A 24,201-nucleotide genomic window follows, 5' to 3' on the forward strand; every position below is an offset into this window, starting at 1 on the left:
TTTCAGACCAGTGCATGAACTCGGGGTTGCTGGAGGCGACTGCGTTGACCTCTTGGTGCTGTCGGTGCCGGCTGCGCTTTTCTTCGACCTGGCTCGTGAAGACGACGTAGGCGGCGTGCTCATCTGGGAACTCATGTTGAATGGCTCCGACTGCTGGTCGAGCAGCCGGCTGCTGGGGGGCTGGAGGCGGCGGGCCGGGAGGCGGAGGCAGCACCAACCCCTCACCCTTGGAGATCCGCGTGAGCTAGTGGCACTTCCGGGTCGTGTGGTTGGACGGCTTCGTGCCGCTGTGAAACTTGCAGGGGGCATCGAGAGTCTGCTCGTAGGAGAAGGCCGGCTGCCACGCCGGCCTGCCGCCCTTCTTCTTGGGAGCTGGCCGCTCTTCGGGCTGCTCATCTTCGATAGCGGCCACCTGCCGACTGGTGGAAGGCGGCATAGGGGCCTTGCGCTTGTGGTCGTTTTGGTAGGGGCACCGGTTGGAGTCGCCAGCACGCGTCTTGGGAGCCGGGGCGAGCACCTTCCCAGAGGCGTCCACTCGGAGCTCGGTCTTCATCGAGGAGTCGGCCGTGGCATACTTGTCTGCTATGACCAGCAGCTCGTCGAGGGTAGCCGGCTCATCGCAGAGGAGTCGGTGCTTGAGGAGGGTGCCCTCTCGGCACCCGGCGGTGAAGTATTCGATAGCTTGAACCTCATGCACCCCCTCGTAGAAGTTGTGGAGCTTGGCCCACCGCGTGAGGTAGTCACGAGTCGATTCGCTGGGCCCTTGGACGCACAAGGAGAGCTGGCGGGGCTTTGGAGGCCGCTTGTACGTGCTGGTGAAGTTGCGGACGAAGACTTCCGTGAACTCCAGCCAACTGTTGACGCTGTAGGGCTTGAGGCTGTTCAGCCAGGTGCGCGCCGTGCCTTGAAGCATGAGAGGGACGTACTTCACGGCTACGCGCCTGTTGCCGTTCGCTATGCTGACAGCGGTAGAGTAGTCGATGAGCCAATCTTCCGGCTTCACTAAGCCGTTGTACTTGGGCGTGTCTCTGGGAAGTGAGAACCCTTTGGGGAAGGGCTCGTCGCGGATGCGGGGGCCAAAGCAAGGCGGGCCGACATCGTCTTCTTCTTCTAGCGCTAGGGACCGTGCTAGGCGGTCGATCCGGTGGCGGGCGTCGTTCTCACCGACTCCTTCACGGTGGCCTAGTCGGCCACCGAGAGTCGGCTGCGTGACAGGCGGCGGGGTGGGATATCTCTCCCCACGAGGCAGGGGAGGAGGCGGATTTGGAGGAAATATGCCCTAGAGGCAATAATAAAGTTATTATTTATTTCCTTATATCATGATAAATGTTTATTATTCATGCTAGAATTGTATTAACCGGAAACATAATACATGTGTGAATACATAGACAAACAGAGTGTCACTAGTATGCCTCTACTTGACTAGCTCGTTAATCAAAGATGGTTATGTTTCCTAGCCATAGACATAAGTTGTCATTTGATTAACGAGATCACCTCATTAGGAGAATGACGTGATTGACTTGACCCATTCCGTTAGCTTAGCACCCGATCGTTTAGTATGTTGCTATTGCTTTCTTCATGACTTATACATGTTCCTCTGACTATGAGATTATGCAACTCCCGTTTACTGGAGGAACACTTTGTGTGCTACCAAACATCACAACGTAAATGGGTGATTATAAAGGTGCTCTACAGGTGTCTCCAAAGGTACTTGTTGGGTTGGCGTATTTCGAGATTAGGATTTGTCACTCCGATTGTCGGAGAAGTATCTCTGGGCCCACTCGGTAATGCACATCACTATAAGCCTTGCAAGCATTGTGACTAATAAGTTAGTTGCGGGATGATGTGTTACGGAACGAGTAAAGAGACTTGCCGGTAACGAGATTGAACTAGGTATCGAGATACCAACGATCGAATCTCGGGCAAGTAACATACTGATGACAAAGGGAACAACGTATGTTGTTATGCGGTCTGACCGATAAAGATCTTCGTAGAATATGTGGGAGCCAATATGGGCATCCAGGTCCCGCTATTGGTTATTGACCGGAGACGTGTCTCGGTCATGTCTACATAGTTCTCGAACCCGTAGGGTCCGCACGCTTAAGTTACGATGACAGTTTTATTATGAGTTTATGTATGTTGATGTACCGAAGGAGTTCGGAGTCCCGGATGAGATCGGGGACATGACGAGGAGTCTCGAAATGGTCGAGACGTAAAGATCGATATATTGGACGACTATATTCGGACTTCGGAAAGGTTCCGAGTGATTCGGGTATTTTTCGGAGTACCGGAGAGTTACGGGAATACGTATTGGGCCTTATTGGGCCATACGGGAAAGAAAAAAAAAAGGGCCTCAAGGGTGGCCGCACCCCTCCCCTTGGTCTGGTCAGAATTGCACTAGGGAAGGGGGGCGCCCCCTTCCTTCCTTCTCTTTTTCCCTTCCACTTTTCCTATTCCATATGGGAGGTGGAATCCTACTAGGACTAGCGAGTCCTAGTAGGACTCCACACTTGGTGTGCCCCCTCCTAGGGCCGGCCTCCTCCTCCCTTGCTCCTTTATATACGGGGGCAGGGGGGCACCCCAGAGACACAACAATTGATCCTTGAGATCTTTTAGCCGTGTGCGGTGCCCCCCTCCACCAAATTACACCTCGATAATATCATTGCGGAGCTTAGGCGAAGCCCTGCGTCGGTAGAACATCATCATCGTCACCACGCCGTCGTGCTGACGAAACTCTCCCTCAACACTCGGCTGGATCGGAGTTCGAGGGACGTCATCGAGCTGAACGTGTGTAGAACTCGGAGGTGCCGTGCGTTCGGTACTTGATCGGTCGGATCGTGAAGACGTACGACTACATCAACCGCGTTGTGATAACGCTTCCGCTGTCGGTCTACGAGGGTACGTGGACAACACTCTCCCCTCTCGTTGCTATGCATCACCATGATCTTGCGTGTGTGTAGGAAATTTTTTGAAATTACTACGTTCCCCATCAGTGGCATCCGAGCCTGGTTTTATGCGTTGATGCTATGCACGAGTAGAACACAAGTGAGTTGTGGGCGATATAAGTCATACTGCTTACCAGCATGTCATACTTTGGTTCAGCGATATTGTGAGATGAAGCGGCCCGGACCGACATTACGCGTACGCTTACGCGAGACTGGTTTCACCGTTCGGAGCACTCGTTGCTTAAAGGTGACTGGCGGGTGTCTGTCTCTCTCACTTTAGTTGAACCGAGTGTGGCTACGCCCGGTCCTTGCGAAGGTTAAAACAGCACCAACTTGACAAACTATCGTTGTGGTTTTGATGCGTAGGTAAGAACGGTTCTTGCTAAGCCCGTAGCAGCCACGTAAAACTTGCAACAACAAAGTAGAGGACGTCTAACTTGTTTTTGCAGGGCATGTTGTGATGTGATATGGTCAAGACATGATGTGATATAATGTGTTGTATGAGATGATCATGTTTTGTAACCGAGTTATCGGCAACTGGCAGGAGCCATATGGTTGTCGCTTTATTGTATGAGATGCAATCGCCATGTTATAGTTTTACTTTATCACTAAGCGGTAGCGATAGTCGTAAAAGCAATAAGTTGGCGAGACGACAACGATGCTACGATGGAGATCAAGGTGTCGCGCCGGTGACGATGGTGATCATGACGGTGCTTCGGAGATGGAGATCACAAGCACGGTGCTTCGGAGATGGAGATCACAAGCACGGTGCTTCGGAGATGGAGATCACAAGCACAAGATGATGATGGCCATATCATATCACTTATATTGATTGCATGTGATGTTAATCCTTTATGCATCTTATCTTGCTTTGATTGACGGTAGCATTATAAGATGATCTCTCACTAAAATTTCAAGATAAAAGTGTTCTCCCTGAGTATGCACCGTTGCAAAAGTTCTTCGTGCTGAGACACCACGTGTTAATCGGGTGTGATAGGCTCTACGTTCAAATACAACGGGTGCAAAACAGTTGCACACGCGGAATACTCAGGTTAAACTTGACGAGCCTAGCATATACAGATATGGCCTCGGAACACAGAGACCGAAAGGTTGAGCGTGAATCATATAGTAGATATGATCAACATAGTGATGTTCACCATTGAAACTACTCCATCTCATGTGTTAATCGGACATGGTTTAGTTGCTTTGGATCACGTAATCACTTAGATGATTAGAGAGATGTCTATCTAAGTGGGAGTTCTTAAGTAATATGATTAATTGAACTTAAATTTATCATGAACTTAGTCCTGATAGTATTTTGCAAATTATGTTGTAGATCAATAGCTCGCGTTGTTGCTTCCCTGTGTTTACTTTTTGTTCCTAGAGAAAAATTATGTTGAAAGATGTTAGTAGCAAAGATGCGGATTGGATCCGTGATCTGAGGATTATCCTCATTGCTGCACAGAAAAATTATGTCCTTGATGCACCGCTAGGTGACAGACCTATTGCAGGAGCAGATGCAGACGTTATGAACGTTTGGCTAGCTCAATATGATGACTACTTGATAGTTTAGTGCACCATGCTTAACGGCTTAGAATCGGGACTTCAAAGACGTTTTGAATGTCATGGACCATATGAGATGTTCTAGGAGTTGAAGTTAATATTTCAAGCAAATACCCGAGTTGAGAGATATGAAATCTCCAACAAGTTCTATAGCAAAAAGATGGAGGAGAATCGCTCAACTAGTGAGCATGTGCTCAGATTGTCTGGGTACTACAATCGCTTGAATCAAGTGGGAGTTTATCTTCCAGATAAAATAGTGATTGACAGAATTCTCTAGTCACCATCACCAAGTTAGTAGAACTTCGTGATGAACTATGGTATGCAAGGGATGACGAAAGTAATTCCCGAGCTCTTCGTGATGCTGAAACCGACGAAGGTAGAAATCAAGAAAAACATCAAGTGTTGATGGTTGACGAGACCACTTCAAGTGTTGATGGTTGACAAGACCGCTAGTTTCAAGAAAAGGGCAAAGGGAAAAAGGGGAACTTCAAAAAGAACGGCAAGCAAGTTGCTGCTCAAGTGAAGAAGCCTAAGTCTGGTCCTAAGCCTGAGACTAAGTGCTTCTACTGCAAAGGGACTGGTCACTGGAAGCGGAACTACCCCAACTATTTGGTGGATAAGAAGGATGGCAAAGTGAACAAAGGTATATTTGATATACAGATTATTGATGTGTACTTTACTAGTGTTTATAGCAACCCCTCGGTAATTGATACTGGTTCAGTTGCTAAAGAGTAGTAACTTGAAAACGGGAGTTGCAGAATAAACAGAGACTAGTAAAAGGCGAGGTGATGATGTGTGTTGGAAGTAGTTCCAAGATTGATATGATCATCATCGCACACTCCCTGTACTTTCGGGATTAGTGTTGAAACAAAATAAGTGTTATTTGGTGTTTGCGTTGAGCATGAATATGATCTGATCATGTTTATTGCAATACGGTTATTCATTTAAGTTAGAGAACAATTGTTGTTCTGTTTACATGAATAAAACCTTTATGGTCATACACACCAACGAAAATGGTTTGTTGGATCTCGATCGTAGTGATACACATATTCATAATATTGAAGCCAAAAGATGCAAAGTTAATAATGATAGTGCAACTTATTTGTGGTACTGCCGTTTAGGTCATATTGGTGTAAAGCGCATGAAGAAACTCCATACTGATGGGATTTTGGAATCACTTGATTATGAATCACTTGATGCTTGCGAACCGTGCCTCATGGGCAAGATGACTAAAACGCCGTTCTCCGGAACTATGGAGAGAGCAACAGATTTGTTGGAAATCATACATACAGATGTATGTGGTCCGATGAATATTGAGGCTCATAGCAGGTATCATTATTTTCTGACCTTCACAGATGATTTGAGCAGCTATGGGTATATCTACTTGATGAAACACAAAGTCTGAAACATTTGAAAAGTTCAAAGAATTTCAGAGTGAAGTGGAGAATCATCGTAACAAGAAAATAAAAGTTTCTACGATATGATCGCAGAGGTAAAATATTTGAGTTACGAGTTTGGCCTTCAGTTAAAACAATGTGAAATAGTTTCACTACTCACGCCACCTGGAACACCACAGTGTAATGGTGTGTCCGAACGTCATAACCGTACTTTATTGGATATAGTGCAATCTATGATGTCTCTTACCAATTTACCACTATCGTTTTGGGTTATGCATTAGAGACAGCTACATTCACGTTAAATAGGGCACCATCAAAATCCGTTGAGACGACGCCTTATGAACTGTGGTTTGGCAAGAAACCAAAGTTGTCGTTTCTTAAAATTTTGGGGTTGCGATGCTTATGTGAAAAAATTTCATCCAGATAAGCTCAAACCCAAATCGGAGAAATGTGTCTTCATAGGATACCCAAAGGAGACAGTTGGGTACACCTTCTATCACAGATCCGAAGGCAAGACATTCGTTGCTAAGTATGGATCCTTTCTAGAGAAGGAGTTTCTCTCGAAAGATGTGAGTGGGAGGAAAGTAGAACTTGATGAGGTAACTGTACCTGCTCCCTTATTGGATCACAGAAATCTGTTCCTGTGACTTCTACACCAATTAGTGAGGAAGTTAATGATGATGATCATGTAACTTCAGATCAAGTTACTACCAAACCTCGTAGGTAAACCAGAGTAAGATCCGCACCAGAGTGGTACGGTAATCCTATTCTGGAGGTTATGTTACTAGACCATGACGAACCTACGAACTATGAAGAAGCGATGGTGAGCCCAGATTCCGCAAAATGGCTTGAGGCCATGAAATCTGAGATGAGATCCATGTATGAGAACAAAGTGTGGACTTTGGTTGACTTGCCCGATGATCGGCAAGCAATTGAGAATAAATGGATTGTCAAGAGGAAGACGGACGCTGATAGTAGTATCACTATCTACAAAGCTAGAATTGTCGCTAAAAGGTTTTCGACAAGTTCAAGATGTTGACTACGATGAGAGTTTCTCACTCGTATCTATGCTTAAGTCTGTCCGAATCATGTTAGCAATTGCCGCATTTTATGAAATCTGGCAAAGGGATAAACAAAACTGCATTCCTTGATGGATTTATTAAAGAAGAGTTGTATATGATACAACCAGAAGGTTTTGTCAATCCTAAAGGTGCTAACAAAATATGCAAGCTCCAGCAATCCATCAATGGACTGGTGCAAGCATCTCGGAGTTGGAATATACGCTTTGATAAGTTGATCAAAGCATATAGTTGTATACAGACTTGCGGTGAAGCCTGTATTTACAAGAAAGTGAGTGGGAGCACTACAGCATTTCTGATAAGTATATGTGAATGACATATTGTTGATCGGAAATAATGTAGAATTATTCTGCAAAGCATAAAGGAGTGTTTGAAAGGAGTTTTTCAAAGATAGACCTCGGTGAAGCTGCTTACATATTGAGCATCAAGATCTATAGAGATAGATGAAGACGCTTGATAAGTTTTTCAATGAGTACATACTTAACAAGATTTTGAAGTAGTTCAAAATAGAACAGTCAAAGAAAAGAGTTCTTGCCTGTGTTACAAGGTGTGAAATTGAGTAAAGACTCAAAGCCCGACCACGGCAAAAGATAGAAAGAGAATGAAAGTCATTCCCTATGCCTTGGCCATAGGTTCTATAAAGTATGCCATGCTGTGTACCAGATCTATTGTATACCCTACACTGATTTTGGCAAGGGAGTACAATAGTGATCTAGGAGTAGATCACTGGACAGCGGTCAAAATTATCCTTACTGGAATAAGGATATGTTTCTCGATTATGGAAGTGACAAAAGGCTCGTCGTAAAAGGTTACGTCGATGCAAGTTTTGACACTAATCTAGATGACTCTAAGTCTCAGTCTAGATACATATTGAAAGTGGGAGCAATTAGCTAGAGTAGCTTCATGCAGAGCATTGTAGACATAGAAATTTGCAAAATACTTACGGATCTGAATGTGGCAGACCCGTTGACTAAAATTATCTCACAAGCAAAACATGATCACACCTTAGTACTCTTTGGGTGTTAATCACATAGCGATGTGAACTAGATTACTGACTCTAGTAAACCCTTTGGGTGACGGTCACATGACGATGTTAACCATGGGTGTTAATCACATGGTGATGTGAACTATTCATGTTAAATCACATGGCGATGTGAACTAGATTATTGACTCTAGTGCAAGTGGGAGACTGAAGGAAATATGCCCTAGAGGCAATAATAAAGTTATTATTTATTTCCTTATATCATGATAAATGTTTATTATTCATGCTAGAATTGTATTAACCGGAAACATGATACATGTGTGAATACATAGACAAACAGAGTGTCACTAGTATGCCTCTACTTGACTAGCTCGTTAATCAAAGATGGTTATGTTTCCTAGCCATAGACATAAGTTGTCATTTGATTAACGAGATCACCTCATTAGGAGAATGACGTGATTGACTTGACCCATTCCGTTAGCTTAGCACCCGATCGTTTAGTATGTTGCTATTGCTTTCTTCATGACTTATACATGTTCCTTTGACTATGAGATTATGCAACTCCCGTTTACTGGAGGAACACTTTGTGTGCTACCAAACGTCACAACGTAAATGGGTGATTATAAAGGTGCTCTACAGGTGTCTCCAAAGGTACTTGTTGGGTTGGCGTATTTCGAGATTAGGATTTGTCACTCCGATTGTCGGAGAGGTATCTCTAGGCCCACTCGGTAATGCACATCACTATAAGCCTTGCAAGCATTGTGACTAATAAGTTAGTTGCGGGATGATGTATTACGGAACGAGTAAAGAGACTTGCCGGTAACGAGATTGAACTAGGTATCGAGATACCAACGATCGAATCTCGGGCAAGTAACATACTGATGACAAAGGGAACAACGTATGTTGTTATGCGGTCTGACTGATAAAGATCTTCATAGAATATGTGGGAGCCAATATGGGCATCCAGGTCCCTCTATTGGTTATTGACCGGAGACGTGTCTCGGTCATGTCTACATAGTTCTCGAACCCGTAGGGTCCGCACGCTTAAAGTTACGATGACAGTTTTATTATGAGTTTATGTATGTTGATGTACCGAAGGAGTTCGGAGTCCCGGATGAGATCGGGGACATGACGAGGAGTCTCGAAATGCTTGAGACGTAAAGATCGATATATTGGACGACTATATTCGGACTTCGGAAAGGTTCCGAGTGATTCGGGTATTTTTTGGAGTACCGGAGAGTTACGGGAATACGTATTGGGCCTTATTGGGCCATACGGGAAAGAAAAAAAAGGGCCTCAAGGGTGGCCGCACCCCTCCCCTTGGTCTGGTGCGAGTAGGACTAGGGAAGGGGGGCGCCCCCTTCCTTCTTCTCTTTTTCCCTTCCTCTTTTCCTATTCCATATGGGAGGTGGAATCCTACTAGGACTAGGGAGTCCTAGTAGGACTCCACACTTGGTGCGCCCCCTCCTAGGGCCGGCCTCCTCCTCCCTTGCTCCTTTATATACGGGGCAGGGGGGCACCCCAGAGACACAACAATTGATCCTTGAGATCTTTTAGCCGTGTGCGGTGCCCCCCTTCACCAAATTACACCTCGATAATATCATTGCCGAGCTTAGGCGAAGCCCTGCGTCGGTAGAACACCATCATCGTCACCACGCCGTCGTGCTGACGGAACTCTCCCTCAACACTCGGCTGGATCGGAGTTCGAGGGACGTCATCGAGCTGAATGTGTGTAGAACTCGGAGGTGCCGTGCGTTCGGTACTTGATCGGTCGGATCGTGAAGACGTATGACTACATCAACCGCGTTGTGATAACGCTTCCGCTGTCGGTCTACGAGGGTACGTGGACAACACTCTCCCCTCTCGTTGCTATGCATCACCATGATCTTGCGTGTGCGTAGGAATTTTTTTGAAATTACTACGTTCCCCATCAGGATTGCCTTGGCGCTCCACCGCTCGAGGGCGGCCTTCTGCGTCACGCTCGATGGTGATTCGAGTCCGGCTGTGGCTGGCAGCCGGCTCCTTGTCTTTCCTTGCGCGGGCGCCGCTCGCAGTCGGCGACCGGGATGTCGCGGCGTGTTCTCGGCGTGGGGGAGGACTCTCAGCGCGGGCGTCGGCTTCATGCCGTTCTGCGGCCGCGTCGATCTGCTGCTGGATGCGCCTTGTCATGTAAGGGAGTTCATTAGCCCCCAGCATGTTCAGCTCTTCTGCTGCCGCCTGAGCGGCTCGTAGATTCTCGAGCGGTGTGGCGTAGACGGGGCGGTCTGCCCCCAGCATGCTGGCGATGGTCGCGCCACGCTTCTTGATGAGGCCGGCTCGGCTCAACGTGCCAAAGGCGGCGCGGTCGACTGCGCGCTGGTGAGCCTCAGTGAGGCGTCTCATGGAGCCTATCTTCTGGCCCTCCACGATGAGGGCGAGGCGGCATGCCTCCAGAGTCTCGGCGTCAGCGTCGGCCGGGATGGGGACGGACAAGTCATGCATCGCCGCTTGTAGGGCGTCGTGGGCGTTCTCGCCCGAGTCGGCGGCGTGGCTGATGACCAGCACCTCAGTGACAGCGTTGCTGCCACTGTCAGCTCGAGGGAGAGGGTCGTCGAAGACTACCACGTCGGAGGGGTAGGCGTCAAGCGATGCCGTGTCGGAGTCGACAAGCATCGGGTCGGTGAAGCCGACCGACTCCAAGTCCACAGCAAGCTCGCTGGAGACATGAAGCTGGTCGAGGAGGCTGACGAGGCGGCTCTCGGGGTAGTCTGTGCCCGCATCGGATGCGGGCTCGTCGGAGATGCGAGTCTCGCCAAGGAGGTCGGCGAGGCAGCTCGCCGCGCAGGCATCGTCGACACCTTGTAGCGCGTCGGGGCAAGCGCCATCGGGCGTAGCAGGCTGGCTACGCTCGCGGGGGAGGAAGAGGGTTCCCGTCCAGAACAGGTCTCCGGACGACGGTGCACCTGGCCCCACGGTGGCGCCAAATGTCGGGTGGTTGGTGCGACATATGCCAACGGGTGGCGTATCATTGTGGGAGCCAGTAAGACATCGCTGGTGCCTGGAAACGGGATGAGGCGAAGACATGCACGCCGGCGGATCTTACCCAGGTTCGGGGCTCTCCGTGGAGATAACACCCCTAGTCCTGCTCTGCGGGGTCTCCGCATGATCGCTAGATCAATACAAGTAGCTACAAGTGCTCCTTGAGCTGTTTGGCCACAGGAAGAAGAAGGGCAAGGCTAGCTCTCCTTTTCTCTCTATGTGGTGTGTGGAATTCTATGAGATCAAACCTTTACATGGGTGCCCCGGGGGTTTATATAGGCCTACCCCCAGGGGTACAATGGTAATCCGGCTGGGCGCGGGTCCCAGCCGTCAGTGTCTATGCTCGCCGGCTTCTCCGCCGGCCATTGGGGCCCGCCGACTGGTGGGTCCCGCCGGCTGCCGGCCTCTTGGCCGACAGGCTGGCCCCACCGCTTGGGGGCTTTGTCGGCGGCTGGTTACTGTTGCCTCGCCTCTAATGACGAGGGCTTGGTCGAGGTAAGCGTGGCTACAGGGCTGCCGCCTTGCGGGCTCTCATTGTAGCCTTACCTCGTCTTGTCTCCTTAATGAGGCACATGTTTCGAGGGAGGGGAGTAGCCGGCTACTGGGAGCCGGCCACACCCCTGGTCGACTAGGGGAGGCCGGGCCGCCTTCGAGTGTCTCTCTAGCTAAAGGGGCCCGCCGCCCGCGGGCCATACTAGTGCCTGTCGTGGGTGACATCGTGGCCAACATGGCTACAGTGCCGCGCCGGACGGGGGATGGCTGGCCCGTACGGTGCCCTGTGGCCATGCCTGCTTCGGGATTCGGGGGTAGTGGGCTGTACTGCGGCCACGCCCCGTCTTATCACCGTTATGTGGATACAGTCTTGGTGGGTGCAGTCTTGGCCGGCTTCTGGGAGTCGGCTTTCTCCATGGCCGGCTTCTGGGAGTCAGTCCTGGAGTCGGCCATCTCGTATCTTTCTTGGGGAAGGTTTCTGAGGCCGGGTCGCCTTCTGGTAGTCGGCCCTGGGGATAGCCGGCCGGGGGAAGGCGGCCCCATGCCTTGTACGCTTGAAGGCTCGAATGGCCTGATAATTTTTCGCAGAGCCAGGGGGAGTCGGTTAGGCTACCCGTGGCCATTTACTCCGACAGGTAGATAACTATTAGGAATATCCAAATTAGCATGTGTATATAAGCAATCGTGCAACATTCTATTAGACATGTAATCAACAAGGATGTTGAAGGTCATAATAAAAATATCAAGCATTGGCTTGTTAATATTCTCTTTCAAGCTAGTAAGATCATCACATGTAATGCAAATTCTATGCACCAAAAATCCATTGCCTATGCATTCCTCACCAATCAAATTGAAAGTAAGTTTAGGCGCATATACATTTTTCATGGAACTCAAACATGTAATTTGAACTATGGTATTTCTCACATGTAACAAAGACATAGGCGGATCCGTCAAAATAGAAATTCTAGCTAATACTTCATCATGTTTAACCAATTGTATGCGATCCAAACCAGTTTTAACAATCAAGTCACATGGGTCAATTTTAGTTTCCTTTAACTCAGTCATTGCACCCAAATCAACGACGGAATTAGATTCAACAATAGGTGCACGCAAAACAGTAAAAAAATAGTCATTGGATCACACGGTGAACTCAAATCAGCAAGATAATCATCTAAAATAGGTGCACCCAAAAGTTTTGGCAATTGCACTTGTCTCAACACATGGTGTATCTAAACCAACAAACCAATTATCAATTCTGTGTGTAGTAATAAAACCATTGCCATTATTATTACCTTGTACTTCTGGCTCGTATGAAATAAGGACAGTCGGTGGTGAGACCTCATAAGCTCCAAGTGTCGCAATCATAGTTAGCGTAGCAACGGGAGAAGTAACCTTCTTTGATTGGGATTCCATCGCACACTTGTTCTTCATGCATACATGTCTTCTTATTTTCTGTCCAGCTTTACAAGCTAGACGAAACAAATGGTCGATAGAATACAATTCTTCATGCATTATTATGTCCTGTATATCATGAGTTAAACCTCTCCAAAATCTATTAAGAAGATCGTCTTCACATTCTTCTAAGCCCCCGCGAAACAAAGCAGTAGACAAATTATCATAATATTCTTCAACAGTGTTATTGCCTTGTGCTAAACGTTGCAATTTTCTAAGTAAATCACTAGCATGGTATGAAGGAACAAATCGGTTTTGCATAACAAGTTTTAAAGATTTCCAAGTAGTAGGTCTATTATAAATATTTTCCCGGCAATAATTTCTCCACCAAACTGAAGCAAAACCGAAAAAACTTTTAGTGACATCATTTATTTTTTTATGCTCAGAAAAATCATGGCTACCAAATATATGAATCAGGGTCATATTTACCCTCGAAAATTGGCAAAGAGGTAACCTGATGATGTGTGTTTCTACCATGATGTACATCATGTGACGGTCGTCGTACCTTCTGTGGTGGGAAAGAGTAATTTGTATTAATATGTGGTAAGCCTCACCTCCCACAATAGACCCAACCCAACAGTTGGCCTCTCTAAAATCTGCCATGGTTAGTACCACGCAAAAAAATCGCAAGTATACTGTTCCAATATTACTACTCGGAGGTGGTGGAAAAAAAATTCTCTCAACACTCTAGCAATTACCAAGTTCTTACCAGTTCTTACAGTGCTGCAATGGTGGTGGGCCTTTGGCGCAATCAAAAGTTAACAAAGTTGGATATGACGATTGCCAAGGGACAACAAGGTACAATATAGGAAGTGGAGCTTGGTTAAGGTTTCTTCAACTCACAATATGAATGACACAATTTTGCAAAAAGTAATTCAAGATGAATAATTGCTCAAACTCCTAATTAGTGTTGGTAGTCGACTAGTAAGAGATAAACAATTTAAGCCCAGATACTGAATCAAGCGAGTGGAAACTGATGAAAATGTGATAGCTCTAAATAGCTAAATATAAGTGAGGTACAGTGTGTATAATAAAGCTCAAAAGTAGTGCGGGCAACAAGCATATAGCAGCCCTCTCCTTTTTTCTTTTTTTTATCAAGCCGGTTACCAGCGAAAACAATAGATGGTACGTACACAATTTGGCCAAAAGAAGAAAACTGCATTGACCAAGTGCTAGGAATCCTGTCCACAAAACAATGAATGCTGGTAGTGAGATGTGATGGCTAGTGGACAAGCTGCTACTAGAGCTACCTAGACATGTTGCGGATGTTCACATTAGCCGGTACGAGTGCACATGAGAAACTGGCGAAGATTTGTGTGTGTGGCACGCGTGGAGGCAAACAGACAGCACGGGTTGTCTGGCGGCCGGTGTCTAGCCTGTGGTGAAGCGGTGCTGAGGCCAACTCCAGCGCACGACCTCATTCTGTCCGGCTGCGTCCGTTTGGGGTAAAACAGACAAACCAGACGGCCCAGTGCGCGGGCGCAAATGGATTTTTGTTCATTTTCTGTCCGCTTTCGACCCATCCCCGGCCCAAGTTGGGCGGTTTCTGGGGTGAAACGGACAACACGCGAAGGGGCAAGACGCGCACGCTTGTCCTCCCCTGACCCGCCCGTTGGTGGCACAAAGCAAACCCCCCGTGCCTCATTTCGCGTCATTTCCCCCCAAACCCTCCCATGTCCCGCCCCCACCCTCCCCCGTCCATGGCTGACGCCCTGCCAAATTCCGGCGGCCTGGCCGTCGACCCGCCTGCAAAGGTGAAGAAGAAGAAGGCCAAGGGTTCATATTCACAAGAATAGGACAAGTTGATTTGCCAATGTTGGATGGAGATTAGTCAAGATCCGAGGACCGGTGCGCAACAAAAGGGCCTTGTTTTTTGAGCGAGAGTCCACAAAACATTCCATGAAAGAAAGTTGTTTGCGCCCTACCAAATTACGAGCGACCGTGGCATCACCGCGATTCAAAAGAGTTGGTTGTTCATCCAACAAGAATGCAACAAGTATCGTGCCGCACTTGGAAGCATTGAAGCACGGCCCGTGAGTGGTCTCGGCATTGGGGACATGGTATGCTCTCCTCATCCTAGTTCTTTCGTTGCTACGGCCATGAGACTTGAGCCTTCTATATGTTTGCATGTTCAATTGTTGTTGATTGTGTGTAGGCATTTCAATATTTGGAAGCATTGAAGGCCCGGCGCAATGACAAGTCATTCACTCTTACGCATTGTTGGACGATCATCAACAATTTCCCTAAGTTCAATGATCAATACTGTGAAATTCAAAGGAAGACAGGCAAAAAGACGGCCACGTTGGCCGGAGGTGGAGATGGTGAGGCGTTGAAGAGGCCGAGGGGCAAGACCAACTCCATGGTGGACGACATACGTGATGCGTCATCCATGGCCTTGCATGAGACTTTGCACGGCATGATGTCTCAAAAGGACGTGAGGGATGAGAAAAAGCGACAAAGCAAGGACGAGCAAATGAAGCAATACCTAGAGCTTCAAAGGAAGAAGCTTGAGATGGAGTCGGCAGCCAAGAAGAGGAAAATCGACATGGAGGAGGCGTCCCGGCAGAGGCAGCTCGACATCCAGGCCGCCAATGTCACGGCTGGGCAGAGGCAGCTCGACATCGAGGCGACCAATGCTGCAACCAAAGCAAAGGAGGTGGCCCTTGCGATCATGAGCGTGGACTTGACCAAGATGAGCGAGAAGATGAGGAACTGGTTCGAGGCCAGGCAGAAGGATATGTTCGACGCCGACGGCCTAAACTAGGTCGTCTGATCGGCCGTGGCCGTTCTTTTTGGAGGCTGGCATGAGTGCCGGCCGCTGGCCATGTGCCGGCGAGAAACCTATTCATTTTGGGGGCTGGCTGTGTTGCCGCCCGCTTGTTGTGTTACCGGCGACAAAAATATTCATTTTTGTAGGCTGGCTCTGTTACCGGTCACTGGCTGTGTTGCCGGCGAGGACGTGTGGGCCGCTAGCTGTGTTGCCGGTGAGGACGTATTGGCCGCTGGCTGTGTTGCCGGCGTGAACTAGGGCCACTGGCATGAACTAGGACATGGTTTCGAAAGTTTGCATTTGGAAAAGGAGGCGGACAGGATGGGGCCAAAGGATGCGTCTGCGCGCTGGGCGCACGGCCACCGCATCGCAGGACAGGCCCGCACGACCCATTGCCCTACCCAAACAAACAAAATCCGGGCAAAACGGACGCCCGTTTGGGGTCGCGCATTGGAGTTGGCCCGAGGACCAGACAGGGTGTGACATGTATGTCTAGGGTATCACGAAACGGATGTACTGTTGTACGTGCGGAAATCTGCAATGCTAATTAGCGCCGAATAAAAATTGTAGCGATTGAAAAGACAAACGTCCGGAGTCAACAAAATTTGGAAACAACCAATTGCAATCTCTCTTTTTGTTTTTTCGGACGAGCGCGACAGAGAAAATATGGTGGACAATAAAAGGACCGATCTAGTAGATAATTTCTCCCGGACTAATCTAAACCAGCACTAATTCTAGGATGAATGCAACCAAAGATTCAACGAAGAAAATACTAGATGCAAAAATTGCTAAAAGCTAAAAAGATAGGTGAAAAGGATGAACTAACCTAATCTTTTTTGGCTTCTTCGTGGTTATAGGACAGAAAAAATCTAATTTATGAAAACTGTAAATCTCTCACCGATGAATCTGAAAATTGATACCACTTGATGTGACGGCGGCCCGATCTTTCGATGAGAGTGGGATAAATATCGATTTGGTGGATTTTGACCTTGACGATCCGCCTATACCGTACCTGACGATACGCCTCGACAATCGCTAAACCAATCTCTAATGGTTATTGAACTTGTCGTAGGCACGATCAACCTGAACAATGAGGTTCGAGTTCCTGCAAGCAACCGAAGAACCGGTGAGAACAAAAGTGAATTGCAATCTAAAATTGTGGGTGATAAATTGAGCACACGAACTAGATGAAAAGTTAGGGTCCCACTGTGGATCTGACAAGGCGACAGTCCTACACGTCTTATAGATGCAAATTATAGCGATGGCTAGAGAATACAATAAAACCCAAGTGCAAACCCTAACATAGACTAGGTATTTATTAAAGATCAATCGGGCGATCAAGTCGGTTCGGTGTCCCATCTGGACTGCTTCAACCGCCGTACACGCGTGGGCCAGCAGAGACCCAAACATCTGCGAGTCTGAGGATCACCTCGCGCATCCAAATGTAATGTAGTAGTGCCCTTGCTCCTATACACGTGAGTGTATGCATGTATGGTTCGATGTGGGACATGCATGCAAGGCATGTATGTGTTCCATGCACATGAAAGAAAACACTTGTCGCTGCTCCTCATCTTCACACCGGCATGCATGTATGTATTCCATGCACATGAAAAAAGCCTTTGTGGTTGCTCCTCATCTTCACACGGGGCTTGTAAAAATATTCTATTATTCTGCATATAATAAAAGAAAGTGTTGTATTTCTATTCTGAGTAACAAAATAATAATTTATATATTTTTTAATAGAAATCACCTGGTTATTGTATATGAGGATAATATTTTTGGTCGTATCTGCAGAGGCCATGTCCACATCAGATTTGTGAGATGGCAACACGAGGTTGAGAGTAATTGTTGTTGGAAATAGAGAGCAGAGCTAAAGAGGTAGGTATTAATTATTGCTGATAGCGAGGGAGTACCACATATGGCCATCATTAGAAATTATATTTCTGTAAATGCTAACTTAAATGCTTGATGCACAGCTACAAATCTCTAGAGGAGTTGACAAAGAGTAGATAGGAGACGTTGAACTGCAACTACACAACAAAAAACATAATTGAGGGTGAAGCTTTTACCGGAGAGAAAGTCGCGCAAAGTCTTTTTTTAGGGGAAGTCTTGTTTTCTTATAGCGGTTCAGTGGAGACGGGTAACACTAGTAGAAAACAGGCATCATTCCGAGTTCCAGAGGGCCTTTAGTTCCGTTTCGGCTACCGGGACAAAACGATCGGTACTAATGGCCATTACTTTTAGTCCCAGTTGGCTTACGAACCGGGACTAAAGGAGCTCCACGTGGCCGTTGTGGGGCGCCCAGGCAGGAGGACCTTTAGTCCCGGTTGGTAACACCGACCAGGACTAAAAGGCAGTCACGTGTCAATAGCTCCCAGGCGCTGGGGTTTTTTTGTTTTTTTAAGGGGGGTTTAGGGGTTTTGGAGGGTTTAGGGGTTTCATATTGTGTTAGCTAGCTACTACATATAGAGAGAAGTGACCTCTCTTTCTCCGTGCTTGATCGACGCAGGCTACTACATATAGAGAGAACTCGACACTAGCTAGTAAGCAAATGAAGGAACCATTAAGTACACAACATCATCATGAACATATATAGAGAGAAGTGATCTCTCTTTCTCCGTGCTTGGTCGAACAACAAGTTTTCGTATATCTATCTGACGCTACTACATATACACAATATAACATCTCTTACAATCCCTAACATCATATACCTAAGATCCATTTGCAATTCTATATGGTATTCTCCATGTTCAGGTGTGACGTGGTCAACAAAGAATCCCGCCAATTCCTTTTGAATTGCTCATATGCGATCACGTTGTAGGAGTTCATCCCACATCTGCTAGATCTAATTTAAAGAAGGGGGTCAATACATATATATGAATTTGATGGTAATAAAATAAAATTTTGAATATTATTTACGTATTAAAACTGTTGGTCAGATAAGCCCCGCTCAGAGGTCGAGTGACGAATGAACTCGCAAACATAGTATCCACATAAATTATTCCCGGGTGCCTGCCACAAGCACTTTACGAGAATAGAGTTCAATCAAACTGTTAATCAAGCATGATAATGCTGTTGATGAAACTAGAATCAAGGAGATATGCGCGGAACTAGCTGGTACTACTTACTTTGGGGTGTGTAAATCGCAGCTCCTTATTCAGACCCGAAACCATTCCGGTGAACTTTTTCGAAACCCTGCCCGGCAAAGAAAATGATTAGTTGATATCAGGAAATGAACGAAAGTTGTCGATATGGTGTGATAATGATTGAAGTTACCTCTGGAGCATTTCACTCATGTCCGCCCACTCCTTTTGCTCTTTACGTCTCGAGTCTAAGACAGCTACTACTCCCCCGTCAAGCTTAATGGGTAGCAGAATAAAGTGGAACCTGCACACACATAACTCATGAATTACACTTAACCTCGAGTAAGCGATACCGAATATGCACATGATAGTAACACTCACTGGAAGTTGTAAGGAAAGAGTATTTCCCTTTCGTTTTGATGTCGAAGGAACGCTTTTAGCAAGTTTTCCTCGATATCTTCGGCTCTCTTTTGTACCCCCCCCCATTCATTTACTGTATTTGGGCTAATGAACCCAATGTCATAGATTTGTCCTCTTTTGCATTCGACATCTTCAATCTGCATAATATAGCGAGGATAATTATATATACATGCAATGAACGAGCTGAGCTAGAGACTTAATTACGGAAATAATACTTACAAACAATAGCAAGTCATGAAAGTTTTATCGAGGGCCTCTTGATTGAATAACTAAAATAATTCCACAAATTCAACAGGCATCAGGTCGACTCAGATGAAGTCGTGCTCATATTTAATTCCCAACATCATACTGTCGGTCCAAGCCTTCCTGATGGTTTCCAAGTACCAATCATGCAATCTTTGCATCATCGTTGGTAGATGCTAGAGCTGATCAGGTTTGACGAGAGGCTTCCCGTGCTCGTATCTAAAGACCTCTACTACCTCAGCCATTTCAAACTGTACATCATCGCCCACGTAATCACCAAGAGTGGTACTGTGACGCCCCCGATTTGACCGTACACTAATCATGCACGCAAATGTGTACGACCAAGATCAGGGACTCACAGGAAGATATCACAACACAACTCTAAAACATAAATAAGTCATACAAGCCTCATAATACAAGCCAGGGGCCTCGAGGGCTCGAATACAAGTGCTAGATCATAGACGAGTCAGCGGAAGCAACAATATCTGAGTACAGACACAAGTTAAACAAGTTTGCCTTAAGAAGGCTAGCACAAACTGGGATACAGATCGAACGAGGCGCAGGCCTCCTGCCTGGGATCCTCCTAACTACTCCTGGTCGTCGTCAGCGGGCTGCACGTAGTAGTAGGCACCTCCAGTGTCGTAGGAGTCGTCGTCGACGGTGGCGTCTAGCTCCTGGGCTCCAGCATCTGGTTGCGACAACCAGGTAGAAAGAAAAGGGGGGAAAGAGGGAGAGAAGCAACCGTGAGTACTCATCCAAAGTACTCGCAAGCAAGGAGCTACACTACATAGGCATGGGTATATGTGAAAAGGGCATATCAGTGGACTGAACTGCAGAATGCCAGAATAAGAGGGGGATAGCTAATCCTGTCGAAGACTACGCTTCTGGCCATCTCCATCTTGCAGCATGTAGAAGAGAGTAGATTGAAGTCCTCCAAGTAGCATCGCATAGCATAATCCTACCCGGCGATCCCCTCCTCGTCGCCCTGTTAGAGAGCGATCACCGGGTTGTATCTGGCACTTGGAAGGGTGTATTTTATTCAGTATCCGGTTCTAGTTGTCATAAGGTCAAGGTACAACTCCGGGTCGTCCTTTTACCGAGGGACACGGCTATTCGAATAGATAAACTTCCCTGCACGGGTGCACCACATAACCCAACACGCTCGATCCCATTTGGCAGGACACACTTTTCTGGGTCATGCCCGGCCTCGGAAGATCAACATGTTGCAGCCCCACCTAAGCACAACAGAGAGGTCAGCACGCCGGTCTAAATCCTATGTGCGCAGGGGTTTGGGCCCATCGCCCATTGCACACATGCACGTCGTGTACGCGGCCGGAAGCAGACCTAGCCTAGTGGCGTTCCAGTCCAATCCGGCGCGCGCCACTCAGTCGCTGACGTCACGAAGGCTTCGGCTGATACCACGACGCCGGGATACCCATAACTACTCCCGCGTAGATGGTTAGTGCGTATAGACCAAATGGCCAGACTCAGATCAAATACCAAGAACTCGTTAAGCGTGTTATGTCGAAGTAACCGCGGACGCCGTCCAGGGCCAGGCCCACCTCTCACCTAGGCGGTCTCAACCTGCCTTGTCGCTCCGCCACAAGGATCCACTTGCGGGTACTCCTACGAGCCGACCCGACTTTAGTCACCACATGTGTCATGTATAGAGTATATAAGTATATACCCGTGATCACCGCCCAAGTGATCACGGCCCGATAGTATAGCACAGCAGACGGACAAGAATGTAGGGCCACTGATGGAAAACTAGCATCCTATACTAAGCATGTAGGATTGCAGGTAAAGGTAACAACAGTAGAAGCAAGGACAGGCTATGCATCAGGATAGGATAACGGAAAGCAGTAACATGCTATGCTACTCTAATGCAAGCAGTATAGAGAAGAATAGGCGATATCTGGTGATCAAGGGGGGGGCTTGCCTGGTTGCTCTGGCAAGTAGGAGGGGTCGTCAACTCCGTAGTCGCACTGGACAGCAGCAGCGTCGGTCTCGTAGTCTACCGGAGAGAAGAGGGGGAAGAAACAGTAAATACAATGCAAACATAAGCATGACGATGCGTGATATGACAATGACCAGTACTAGGTGTGCCCTAACGCGGCAGTAGGTGGTACCGGCGAAGGGGGGAACATCCGGGAAAGTATTCCCGATGTTTCGCATTTTCGGACAGATGAACCGGAGGGGGAAAGTTGCGAGTTCGATATGTTAGGGATGTGTGGCTGACAAACGGACTACGTATTCGGATTCGTCTCGTCGTTCTGAGCAACTTTCATGTACAAAGTTTTTCCATCCGAGCTACGGTTTATTTTATATTAAATTTTAAAGATTTTAATAATTTCTGGAATTTATTTAATTATTTAATATATACATTATCCGAAACAGTGTTGCGATGACATCAGCATGACATCATGCTGACGTCAGCAGTCATCTGACACGTGGGTCCCACATGTCATAGACTGATTAGGGTAATTAGGGTTAACTAATTAATTAACTATTAATTAGACTAATTAATTAAAGTAGATTAATCTAAACAGGGTTAATTAACTTAATTAATTAAGTTAATTAATTAGTTAATTAATTTTATTTTTATTATATATTTTTTATTTTTTTAATCGTTCAGGGGGCTGGGCCCCTCTAGTCAGTGGCATATGGGCCTAACGGGGCGGACCGGTTAGCGGACGTGGGCGTGGGCGTCGGCGCCCGACTAGGCGAGCGTCCAGATCGATAGGCAGAGGGGGGCGCCAGCCACCGGGGGGGGGGGCGAGGTCGCCGGCGCGCGGCGGGGTAAGGCCACCGCAACAGGGCGGGGCAAGGGGCAGGAGCAAGGCACGGCGGCCGCAGCGCCGGAGTTGGCCGTGGGTATGGCGGCATCGCCGACGCAAGGGGTAGGGCGCAGGAACGGGGCGGATATGGGCGCCGTCCGGCGGGCGCGTCCGTAGGCGCGAGCGCCTCGGGCGTGGCCGGCACGGGTGCGCGGCAGTGAGGCCAAGGGCGTCGACGAGCGTGGCGGTCGTGGGGCGGCAGCGGCAGCCGCAGAGGGCGCCGGCGGGGGCGAAGCAGCGCGGGGCCGGTGGCCATCGGGGACGGCACCAGGGCCACGGCGCGGACGACGGCACGGTCGGATTCGGTGACGGGAGCAGAGGGGAGAGGAGGAGCGGGAGGTGCTCGTGCGAAGACGAGCGCGGCGGCGGGGCTCACATTGCCGGTAGGGGAGTGGCAGCGGGGCGCGAGGTGGAAGATGGGGACGACGGGCGACGTGGGAGCAGACCGGTGGGGAGGAGGAAGCAAGCCGGCGGAGGAGCTCCGGCGTGGCGACGTCCAACGGCGAGGCGGCGTGGTCTCCTGGCGCGGGGTCGGTGGTCTCCTCTCGATCCCGATCCAAATTGGGGGAGAGGGGGGAGATATTTCGTGGGGGGGGAAGTGTCAGTGGGGGGTTCGGGGTCCAGGGGGTTAAGGTAATGGGTGGGTTGGCCGGCTGGGCCTGGGGGGTTGGCCCAGGTGGGCCACGGTCCAGGGGTTTTCTCTTTTTTCTGTTTGTTTTCTCTTTTGTATTTTATTTCTTTTATTTATTTTCTTTTCTGTTTTATTTCAATTTAAATTATTTAGGCATTTTATAAAAATATGTTTTCTTTACTATAATTACCCTTGTAATATTCGGCACCCACCGAACATTTTTGTTTCAATTTTGAAAAACTTTTATTGTTGATATTAATTTGAATTTGAATTTTGAAACAGTTTGACCTAACGGTAGATTAGCAACAGTAACTGTGGTGACGTGGCACCATTAGTGTGGGATTACTGTAGCTTGATTATCCGGGCGTTACAAAACTCCTCCACTACAAGAAATCTCGTCCCGAGATTTAGGAGGTAGAAGGAAACAGTGCGGGGTATTCATCACGCAGGCGATCCTCGCGTTCCCAAGTGGAAGCTCCAGTTGGTATGCCACTTTTCCATGCCCTTCGAGAATAGTGAATGGGCCAATATATCGAGGAGCTAGTTTGCCCTTGATTCCGAAGCGGTGAGCACCCTTCATTGGTGTGACTCGAAGATAAGCCTTTTCGCCAGGTTGATAGACCATGTCTTTATGATGACGGTCATACTGACTCTTCTGACGTGACTGAGCAGTCTTGAGATTCTCACGAATAATGCGGACTTGTTCTTCGGCATGTTGGATAATATCCGGACCGAAGAGTGGACGTTCCCCAGTTTCTGACCAGTTCAGAGGGGTTCGGCACTTTCGTCCATATAACACTTCGAAGGGGGCCATCTTCAGACTAGCTTGATAGCTATTATTATAAGAGAACTCAACATACGGGAGAGATTCCTCCCATTTCTTGCCGAAGGAAATAACACAAGCTCGAAGCATGTCTTCGAGAACTTGGTTGACGCGTTCAACTTGCCCTTGCGACTGAGGATGAAACGCAGTACTGAGTGACAGATGAGTTCCCATAGCTTCTTGGAAACTTGCCCAAAATCTTGAAGTGAATAAGCTGCCACGGTCTGAGCTGATAACCAATGGAATACCGTGGAGTGAAACAATCCTGGACATATAGAGCGTTGCCAGCTGACTAGCAGTGATCGTTTCTTTGACCGCCAGGAAATGTGCAACTTTGGAAAGCCGGTCAATGACGACAAGAATAGCATCATTACCTTTCTGTGATTTGGGAAATCCAGTGACGAAGTCCATCTCAACATGGTCCCATTTCCATTCAGGAATAGAGATAGGTTGCAGAGTTCCAGCA

This window comes from Aegilops tauschii, chromosome 3 (assembly GCF_002575655.3).
Source record: "Aegilops tauschii subsp. strangulata cultivar AL8/78 chromosome 3, Aet v6.0, whole genome shotgun sequence".
Lineage (NCBI taxonomy): Eukaryota > Viridiplantae > Streptophyta > Magnoliopsida > Poales > Poaceae > Aegilops > Aegilops tauschii.